Source organism: Mustelus asterias, unplaced genomic scaffold (genome assembly GCF_964213995.1).
Source record: "Mustelus asterias unplaced genomic scaffold, sMusAst1.hap1.1 HAP1_SCAFFOLD_4232, whole genome shotgun sequence".
Lineage (NCBI taxonomy): Eukaryota > Metazoa > Chordata > Chondrichthyes > Carcharhiniformes > Triakidae > Mustelus > Mustelus asterias.
Window position 1 is genome coordinate 7501 of NW_027594177.1, and position 11533 is coordinate 19033.

At 42.0% G+C, this 11533-nt stretch overlaps 1 protein-coding gene across 1 annotated transcript in view; it reads right to left on the reverse strand.

Annotated features, from left to right (window-relative positions):
* The window catches only part of LOC144491018 (uncharacterized), a 12752-nt gene extending 1427 nt beyond the window's left edge, over positions 1 to 11325 (reverse strand). Inside the window, exons 1-2 of the mRNA XM_078208698.1 lie at positions 11181 to 11325; positions 5770 to 5801 (exon numbers count right to left, since the gene is read on the reverse strand). The gene's annotated coding sequence lies outside the window, so the exon portion shown is untranslated. The remainder of the gene's footprint in view (positions 1 to 5769; positions 5802 to 11180) is intronic.
* Positions 11326 to 11533: the final 208 nt, after the last annotated feature.

The following is an 11533-nucleotide window of genomic DNA, read 5'->3' on the forward strand; positions in this document are numbered from 1 at the left end:
TATCTTGGGATTATCCCTACTTTTACCAGCTAGAGATTTCCCATATCCCTCTTTGCTTTCCTAATTGCTTTCTTAAGCTCCACCCTGCATGTTCTCTACCTCACCAATGTCTCCGCTGATTTGCTCCCCTTGAACTTGTTAGAGGCCTTTCTTTTTCTTCTCACTGTATCCTGAATATCTCTGGTCATCCGTGGTTCCCTGGGGATTGTTACTCCTTCCTATCACCCGGGGGGAACATGCTGGGCTTCCACCGTCCCCATTTCCTTTTTGAATGCCCCCACTGCTGTTCTGTAGATTTTCCTGCTCACAGCTGTTCCCAGAATCCTTGTCCAAATCCTGTCTTATTTCACTAAAATCCGTTCTCTCCCATTTCCAAACATTTTTCTGCAACTTGTCTATTTCCTTGTCCATATCAAGCTTAAATTGTACCGTGTTGTGATCGCTATCACTAAAATGCTCCCCCACCACCATCTCAACCACCCGTCTGGCTTCATTCCCCAGACTCAGGTCCAGCACAGCTCCTTCCCTTGTTGAACCCTCCACATATTGATTTTAAAAGTTCTCCTGTACACATTTCAAGTAACCCACTCCATCCAAGCCCTGAACACGATGTCTATCCAGTGAATGTTGGGAAAGTTGGAATTACCCTCTTGTTATTGGTTTTACTCAGCTTCGTGAATTGAGCATATATTTGTTTCACAATTCCCGCTGACTATCTGGGGGTCTATAGAATCATAGGGCAATACAGCACGGAAACAGGCCCTTCAGCCCAACCACTCCATGCTGCCCTCCCAGCTCGTCCCGATTTCCTGCGTTTGGCCCATATCCCTCGAATCCTTCCCCAGCCACGTACTTATCCAAATGTTTTTTAAATGTTGTACATGCCTTTCTCTGGTAGCTCGTTCCATCTCCGCACCACCCTCTGCGTGAAGAAGTTGTCCTCAGGTCCCTTTCCCCCTCTCACCTTAAACCTGTGCCATCTAGTTTTCAATTCCCCTCCCTGGGGAACAGACTATGCGCGTTTAGCCTATCTCTGCCCCTCATGATTTTATACACCTCAATTATGTCCATTAGACACAGGAGCAGAATGAGGCCACTCGGCCCATCGAGTCTGCTCCACCATTCAATCATGGCTGGTATTTTTCTCATCCCCATTCTACTGCCTTTACCCCATAACCCCTGAACTCCTTATCAATTAAGACCCTATCTATCTCTGTCACCCCTGATTCTCCTACGTTCCAAGGAATAAAGTCTTCGCCAGGCCAACCGCCCCCTGTAACCCAGACCCACTGGTCCTGGCAGCATCCTGCTAAATCTTCACACTCTTTCCAGTTTATCAATGTCTTTCTTATAAAAGGGTGGCCAAAACTACACAATACTCCAAGTGCAGCCTCACCAATGACTTATACAGCTGTACACAATGTCCCAACTCCTGTACTCAATGTCCCAACTCCTGTACTCAATGTCCCAACTCCTGTACTCAATGTCCCAACTCCTGTACTCAATGTCCCAACTCCTGTACACAATGTCCCAACTCCTGTACTCAATGTCCCAACTCCTGTACTCAATGTCCCAACTCCTGTACTCAATGTCCCAACTCCTGTACTCAATGTCCCAACTCCTGTACTCAATGTCCCAACTCCTGTACTCAATGTCCCAACTCCTGTACTCAATGTCCCAACTCCTGTACTCAATGTCCCAACTCCTGTACTCAATGTCCCAACTCCTGTACTCAATGTCCCAACTCCTGTACTCAATGTCCCAACTCCTGTACTCAATGTCCCAACTCCTGTACTCAATTTCCCAACTCCTGTACTCAATGTCCCAACTCCTGTACTCAATGTCCCAACTCCTGTACTCAATGTCCCAACTCCTGTACTCAATGTCCCAACTCCTGTACTCAATATCCTGACTGATGAAGGCCAGTGTGCGAAACGCCTTCTTCATCACCCTGTCTACCTGTGACGCTGCTTTCAATGAACGATGTACTGGTACTCCTAGGTTCCCCCTGTTCCTCAACGCTCCCCAGGGCCTGACCATTCACTGTGTAAATCCTACCCTGGTTTGACTTTCCACAATGCAACACCTCACACTGATCTGCACTGAAATCCATTGGCCAATCCTTGGCCCCCTTCCCTAACTGATCAACACCACCCTGTAATTTTTGATAACCTTCTTCACTATCGATGATATCTCCTAATTTAGTATCATCCACAAACTTACTAACCATGCCTTGTACTTTCACATCCAAATCATTTATATAAATAACAAGAATCCCAGCACCAACCCGAGGCACACCACAAGTCACAGGCCTCCAGCCTGAGAAACAGCCATCGATCATCACCCTCTGCTTCCTACCATCCAGCCAATTCTGAATCCAATTAGCTAAATCTCCATGGATCCCATCCCATAATAATCACCTAACAACGTGGCTGCCCCTTTTTTTATTCCAAAGCTCTAAACACAAAGCTTCAATCGATGTCCCCTCCAAGATATTATCTCTCCTTACTGTGGTAACTGACTCCTCAACTAACAATGCAATGCCTCCTCCCCTTTTACCCCCTCCTCTGTCTCACCTCAAGATTCTATATCCCCGAATGTTGAGTTGCCGATCGTGTCCTTCCTTCAACCACATCTCTGTTATGGTGACTACATCACAATTCCACCTGTCAATCATTGCCCTCAACTCATCCATTTTACCTGCAATACTCCTGGCGTTAAAGTAGAGGCCTTCCAGCTGGGCCTTGAATCCTAATACAGCTGTACTCCCTCTGACTTGTTTGTTTCACGATATGATTCTGTGCCCTTATTCTGCGAACAGTCTGTGTCCCCTCCCCCTGCCAAATTAGTTTAAACTCCTCTCAATAGCACTCCCAAAATGTCCCGCAGTGATGTTAGTCCCGCTCTGGTTCAGATGTAGACTGTCCCACTTGTACAGGTCCCACCTTCCCCAGAAATGTTCCCAGTGATTCAGGAGTCTAAAACCCTCTCTCCTGCACCAATTCTTAAGCCACACAGTCATCTGCGCTATTCTCCAGAGATTGCAACCCGAGAGGTCTTGCTTTTTAGTCTAGCCCTACTCCCTGAATGCTTAATGCAAGACTTCATCCCTGATATTGATGGATTGGTGGAATGCACAGTAAGGAGCCTCACAACGCCAGGTTAAAGTCCAACAGGTTTATCTGGTAGCACGAGCTTTCAGAGCACTGCTCCTTCATCAGGTGAGGGACTTTAAGCTGGTGTTGTGAGACTTTATATCCTAATCCAACGTCGGCAACTCCACATCTTGTGCAATGGGCTACGGGTCGGGTGCAGGAAGGTGGGATTAGAAAGAGAACCTGGGTCTCTTTGGGTCAGCATAGAAAAGATGGGCTGAATGGCCTGTCTATGCTGCATCATTTCTATGATTCTCTAGTTCCATGTTACACAGGAACAGGAGGAGGCCATTCAGCCCCTCGAGCCTGTTACACAGGAACAGGAGGAGGCCATTCAGCCCCTCAAGCCTGTTACACAGGAACAGGAGGAGGCCATTCAGCCCCTCGAGCCTGTTACACAGGAACAGGAGGAGGCCATTCAGCCCCTCAAGCCTGTTACACAGGAACAGGAGGAGGCCATTCAGCCTCTCGTGTCTGTTACACAGGAACAAGAAGAGGCCATTCAGCCCCTTGAGTCTGTTACATAGGAACAGGAGGAGGCCATTCAGCCCCTCGAGCCTGTTACACAGGAACAGGAGGAGGCCATTCAGCCCCTTGAGTCTGTTACATAGGAACAGGAGGAGGCCATTCAGCCCCTCGAGCCTGTTACACAGGAACAGGAGGAGGCCCATTCAGCCTGACATCTACAAGGACACAAGTCAGGAGTGGGATGGAATACTCTCCACTTGCCTGGATGAGTGCAGCTCCCAACAACACTCGAGAAACTCGACACCATCCAGGACAAAGCAGCCCCGCTCGATCCACACGCTAACCCCCACCTTCAACATTCACTCCCTCCACCACCGACGCACAGAGGCAGCCGTGTGTACCATCTACAAGATGCACTGCAGCGACTCACCAAGGCTCCTTCGACAGCACCTTCCAAACCCACCACCTCTACCACCTAGAAGGACAAGGGCAGCAGACACATGGGGAACACCCCCACCTGCAAGCTCCCCCTCCGAGCCCCACACACACCATCCTGACTTGGAAATATATCGGCCGTTCCTTCACTGTCGCTGGGGTCAAAATCCTGGAACTCCCTCCCTAACAGCACTGTGGGTGTACCTACACCACACGGGGACTGACTGATGTCCAATAACAATCCTGGAACTCCCTCCCTAACAGCACTGTGGGTGTACCTACACCACACGGGACTGACTGATGTCCAATAACAATCCTGGAAATCCCTCCCTAACAGCACTGTGGGTGTACCTACACCACACGGGACAGCAGCGGGTTCAAGATGGCGGGTCACCCACCACCTTCTCAAGGGGAATTAGGGATGGGTAATAAATGCTGGCTTTGTGATGTCTTCTGTCACAGGCCCGCGGGATCTTAAGACAATCTCCAATGCCTTTCCAAAAAGCGATTAATTTTTATGCTGGGGTGGGAACGAAAGGAAGTTCTTTGTCCCTTACCGAAATATATTGAAGCACCTTTGATATAATACAGAAGTAGAGGGATCTGGGCGTTCTAGTGCATGAATCACAAAATGCGCGCAGGCAGCTCCAACAAGTTGAGACGGCAAACGGTATTTTATCCTTTATTGCAAAGGGGCTGGAGTTTAAAAATAGGGAGGTTTTGTGGGAATTATACAGGGTGTTGGTGAGGCCTCTCCTGGAATACTGCGCACAGTTTTAGTCCCCTTACCTAAAGAAGGATAGAGTGACATTGGAGGCAGTCCAAAGGAGATTCACCAGGCTAATTCCTGGGATGAGAGGGTTGTCCCCTCCGGAGAGACTGAATAGTCTGGCTCTGTATTCCTCGGGGTTTAGAAGAGTGAGGGGTGACCTTATTCAAACATATCAAATCCTGAGGGGGTGTTGACAGGGTAGATGGTGAGATGTTTTCACCAGTGGGAGAGTCTGGAACAAGGGGACAAAGCTACAAGATAAAGGGCCGGTCACTTCAAACTGAGGTGTGTAGAAATCTCTTCTCCCAGAGGGTGGTGAGTCTCTGGAATCCTCTGCCCCAGAGGCTGCTGGAGGCTGGATCATTAGAAGTGTTTAAAGTGGAGCTAGGTAAATATTTGATAGATTGGGGGATAGAGGGCTGTGGGGAAGTGGCCCAGAAAAGGAACTGAGGCCAGCATAGATCAGCCATGATGGTATTGAATGGTGGGGCAGGCTCGAAGGGCAGAATGGCCTCCTCTGCTCCTGTTTCTTGTGCTGTGTGAAATTCCACGACAGTTTCCAAATCACATTCAAAAACAGACAATTTCAACATTGCTCAACAACAGGAAGAATTTCAGAGCAAATCTCTGCCAGTTTTAGCCAGCCCACTTCCCTTTGTGAAAACAAAACGCTTGAAATCATTTTTCCCAGACAGACCTTTCCATTTACAAAAAAGCCATCAATCAAAATGCTTTCTGCAAACTACTTTTCCCCCAAAAGCAGACCCTTGCGATAATCGGAGCCGTGAATTTAAAACTCTTTAAGGAATTTCGCAGTCCTGTTTGGTCAAAAAAGTCAAATCCAATCAAAGCTTTTCGCAACTTTGACATTCGGGAAAATAAAGTTTGCCAACTTTCTCTGCGAGGCATTTTATTTAAAAGACAAAAACAGCCACCAACCTGATGTCTTTTTGCAGAACTTCCCAACGTCTCTGTGAAGGAAAATAGCAGCGTTATTTAATCAAACCATTCACCAAACTCCAACTCCAGATTACAAAGCTAACTGGCCTGTCTGTCGCACAAACACTCCAAGAATTTCTCCGACACTCACTGCCCGATGAGGCTGGTTTTAAAATTCACAATGCTTTAAAACCCGTCCACTATCTTAGTGTGCGGGTGTGTGCGCGAGAGTGTGAGAGTCGAGGAGGAAAGGGGGATAAAGAGGATCGAATGTTCAGAAAAGATAAACTCCAAACAGACTTGGACAACTTTTAAACTCACACAGATCAACAATTTTGGACAAATTAATTTTTGCAGTATGCAGATTTTATTTTATAAAGATTAATGCATGTGTGGATTAAACACATTATTTAGGTGTGTGTGTGGATTACACACATTATTTAGGTGTGTGTGTGTGGATTACACACATTATTTAGGTGAGTGTGTATTATACACATTATTTAGGTGTGAGTGTGTATTATACACATTATTTAGGTGTGAGTGTGTATTATACACATTATTTAGGTGTGAGTGTGTATTATACACATTATTTAGGTGTGAGTGTGGATTACACACATTATTTAGGTGAGTGTGTATTATACACATTATTTAGGTGTGAGTGTGGATTACACACATTATTTAGGTGTGTGAGTGTGTATTATACACATTATTTCGGTGTGTGTGGATTACACACATTATTTAGGTGTGTGTGTGTGGATTACACACATTATTTAGGTGTGTGTGTGGATTACACACATTATTTAGGTGTGTGTGTGGATTACACACATTATTTAGGTGTGTGTGTGGATTACACACATTATTTAGGTGTGTGTGTGGATTACACACATTATTTAGGTGTGTGTGTGGATTACACACATTATTTAGGTGTGTGTGTGGATTACACACATTATTTAGGTGTGTGAGTGTGGATTACACACATTATTTAGGTGTGAGTGTGGATTACACACATTATTTAGGTGTGTGTGGGGATTATACACATTATTTAGGTGTGTGTGTGGATTATACACATTATTTAGGTGTGTGTGTGTATGGATTACACACATTATTTAGGTGTGTGTGTGGATTACACACAGTATTTAGGGGTGCGTGTCGTGTGGAGAATCAGGTGAATCAAACAATCACCAAAATAAAAGACATGATTCCAATCACTCCCGCATTCAGAAAATCCCACGTTAAAAATCCCAATGCTGGTTCTGTCCATTTTTGCGATCCTTCTGCACCTCACATTTACAAAGTTGAGTTTACAATCAGCCCTGCAGCACTTTTATAAAAACCACACATTGAATCAAAATAATCCCCCGGTGGAGCAGAGAAGGTGCAACGGTTGCCTGGAGAAGAAGAGATGGAGCGGGAGGGGGCGGCCAATTGCGAGGGGACAAACGGAGAGGGGTGGGGGGGGGCAAAGGCAGAGGGCGGGATATATAAATGTATAGATATACACAGAGGGATGTATAAATGTATAGATATACACAGGGGGATATATAAATGTATAGATATACACAGAGGGATATATAAATGTATAGATATACACAGGGGGATATATAAATGTATAGATATACACAGGGGGATATATAAATGTATAGATATACACAGGGGGATATATAAATGTATAGATATACACAGAGGGATATATAAATGTATAGATATACACAGAGGGATATATAAATGTATAGATATACACAGGGGGATATATAAATGTATAGATATACACAGGGGGATATATAAATGTATAGATATACACAGAGGGATATATAAATGTATAGATATACACAGGGGGATATATAAATGTATAGATATACACAGGGGGATATATAAATGTATAGATATACACAGAGGGATATATAAATGTATAGATATACACAGGGGGACATATAAATGTATAGATATACACAGGGGGACATATAAATGTATAGATATACACAGAAGGATATATAAATGTATAGATATACACAGGGGGGTATATAAATGTATAGATATACACAGGGGGATATATAAATGTATAGATATACACAGAGGGATATATAAATGTATAGATATACACAGGGGGATATATAAATGTATAGATATACACAGGGGGATATATAAATGTATAGATATACACAGGGGGATATATAAATGTATAGATATACACAGGGGGATATATAAATGTATGGATATACACAGGGGGATATATAAATGTATAGATATACACAGGGGGATATATAAATGTATAGATATACACAGGGGGATATATAAATGTATAGATATACACAGGGGGATATATAAATGTATAGATATACACAGGGGGATATATAAATGTATAGATATACACAGGGGGATATATAAATGTATAGATATACACAGGGGGATATATAAATGTATAGATATACACAGGGGGATATATAAATGTATAGATATACACAGAGGGATATATAAATGTATAGATATACACAGGGGGATATATAAATGTATAGATATACACAGGGGGATATATAAATGCATAGATATACACAGGGGGATATATAAATGTATAGATATACACAGGGGGATATATAAATGTATAGATATACACAGGGGGTATATAAATGTATAGATTTACACAGGGGGATATATAAATGTATAGATATACACAGAGGGATATATAAATGTATAGATTTACACAGAGGGATATATAAATGTATAGATTTACACAGGATGATATATAAATGTATAGATATACACAGAGGGATATATAAATGTATAGATATACACAGGGGGGTATATAAATGTATAGATTTACACAGAGGGATATATAAATGTATAGATTTACACAGGGGGGTATATAAATGTATAGATATACACAGGGGGGTATATAAATGTATAGATTTACACAGGGGGGTATATAAATGTATAGATTTACACAGGGGGTATATAAATGTATAGATTTACACAGGGGGATATATAAATGTATAGATTTACACAGGGGGGTATATAAATGTATAGTTTACACAGGGGGTATATAAATGTATAGATTTACACAGGGGGGTATATAAATGTATAGATTTACACAGGGGGGTATATAAATGTATAGATTTACACAGGGGGTATATAAATGTATAGATTTACACAGGGGGGTATATAAATGTATAGATTTACACAGGGGGGTATATAAATGTATAGATTTACACAGGGGGGTATATAAATGTATAGATTTACACAGGGGTATATAAATGTATAGATTTACACAGGGGGATATATAAATGTATAGATTTACACAGGGGGGTATATAAATGTATAGATTTACACAGGGGGGTATATAAATGTATAGATTTACACAGGGGGTATATAAATGTATAGATTTACACAGGGGGATATATAAATGTATAGATTTACACAGGGGGGTATATAAATGTATAGTTTACACAGGGGGGTATATAAATGTATAGATTTACACAGGGGGGTATATAAATGTATAGATTTACACAGGGGGTATATAAATGTATAGATTTACACAGGGGGGTATATAAATGTATAGTTTACACAGGGGGGTATATAAATGTATAGATTTACACAGGGGGGTATATAAATGTATAGATTTACACAGGGGGTATATAAATGTATAGATTTACACAGGGGGGTATATAAATGTATAGATTTACACAGGGGGTATATAAATGTATAGATTTACACAGGGGGGTATATAAATGTATAGATTTACACAGGGGGTATATAAATGTATAACTTTACACAGGGGGATATATAGATGTATAGATTTACACAGGGGGGTATATAAATGTATAGATTTACACAGGGGGATATATAAATGTATAGATTTACACAGGGGGGTATATAAATGTATAGATTTACACAGGGGGTATATAAATGTATAGATTTACACAGGGGGTATATAAATGTATAGATTTACACAGGGGGGTATATAAATGTATAGATTTACACAGGGGGGTATATAAATGTATAGATTTACACTGGGGGGATATATAAATGTATAGATTTACACTGGGGGGTATATAAATGTATAGATTTACACAGGGGGTATATAAATGTATAGATTTACACTGGGGGGTATATAAATGTATAGATTTACACAGGGGGGTATATAAATGTATAGATTTACACTGGGGGTATATAAATGTATAGATTTACACAGGGGGGTATATAAATGTATAGATTTACACTGGGGGGTATATAAATGTATAGATTTACACAGGGGGATATATAAATGTATAGATTTACACTGGGGGGTATATAAATGTATAGATTTACACAGGGGGATATATAAATGTATAGATTTACACTGGGGGGTATATAAATGTATAGATTTACACAGGGGGTATATAAATGTATAGATTTACACTGGGGGGTATATAAATGTATAGATTTACACAGGGGGATATATAAATGTATAGATTTACACTGGGGGTATATAAATGTATAGATTTACACAGGGGGATATATAAATGTATAGATTTACACAGGGGGATATATAAATGTATAGATTTACACAGGGGGATATATAAATGTATAGATTTACACAGGGGGATATATAAATGTATAGATTTACACAGGGGGATATATAAATGTATAGATTTACACAGGGGGATATATAAATGTATAGATTTACACAGGGGGATATATAAATGTATAGATTTACACAGGGGGATATATAAATGTATAGATTTACACAGGGGGATATATAAATGTATAGATTTACACAGGGGGATATATAAATGTATAGATTTACACAGAGGGATATATAAATGTATAGATTTACACAGGGGGATATATAAATGTATAGATTTACACAGGGGGATATATAAATGTATAGATTTACACAGAGGGATATATAAATGTATAGATTTACACAGAGGGATATATAAATGTATAGATTTACACAGGGGGATATATAAATGTATAGATTTACAGAGGGGGGTATATAAATGTATAGATTTACAGAGGGGGTATATAAATGTATAGATTTACAGAGGGGGTATATAAATGTATAGATTTACACAGGGGGTATATAAATGTATAGATTTACACAGGGGGTATATAAATGTATAGATTTACAGAGGGGGTATATAAATGTATAGATTTACACAGGGGGATATATAAATGTATAGATTTACACAGGGGGATATATAAATGTATAGATTTACACAGGGGGGTATATAAATGTATAGATTTACACAGGGGGTATATAAATGTATAGATTTACACAGGGGGGTATATAAATGTATAGATTTACACAGGGGGATGTCTCTGCCCCTCCCCCACGCTGCTTTGTGCAGCTTTTTACAACAATCTCCATTAAAGCGGCGGCTCCTTTTAAACAGGAAATATTAAATTAGTCACTCTCGCCCCTCGTGTCTCACCTCCAGCGGCCTCACAGACCCTCCACCGGGCTCCCTGAGTGAGTGAGTGTGAGTGAGGCGGACAACTCCCTCAGCCTCTTCCCCTCCTCGACGGCCCGGTCCTCCGCTATCCCACACTGCCCCGCGCCCGACCACCCGGACCTCCGCTATCCCACACTGCCCCGCGCCCGACCACCCGGACCTCCGCAATCCCACACTGCCCCGCGCCCGTCCACCCGGACCTCCGCCATCCCATACTGCGCCGCGCCCGTCCACCCGGACCTCCACTATCCCATACTGCGCCGCGCCCGTCCACCCGGACCTCCACTATCCCATACTGCGCCGCGCCCGTCCACCCGGACCTCCACTATCCC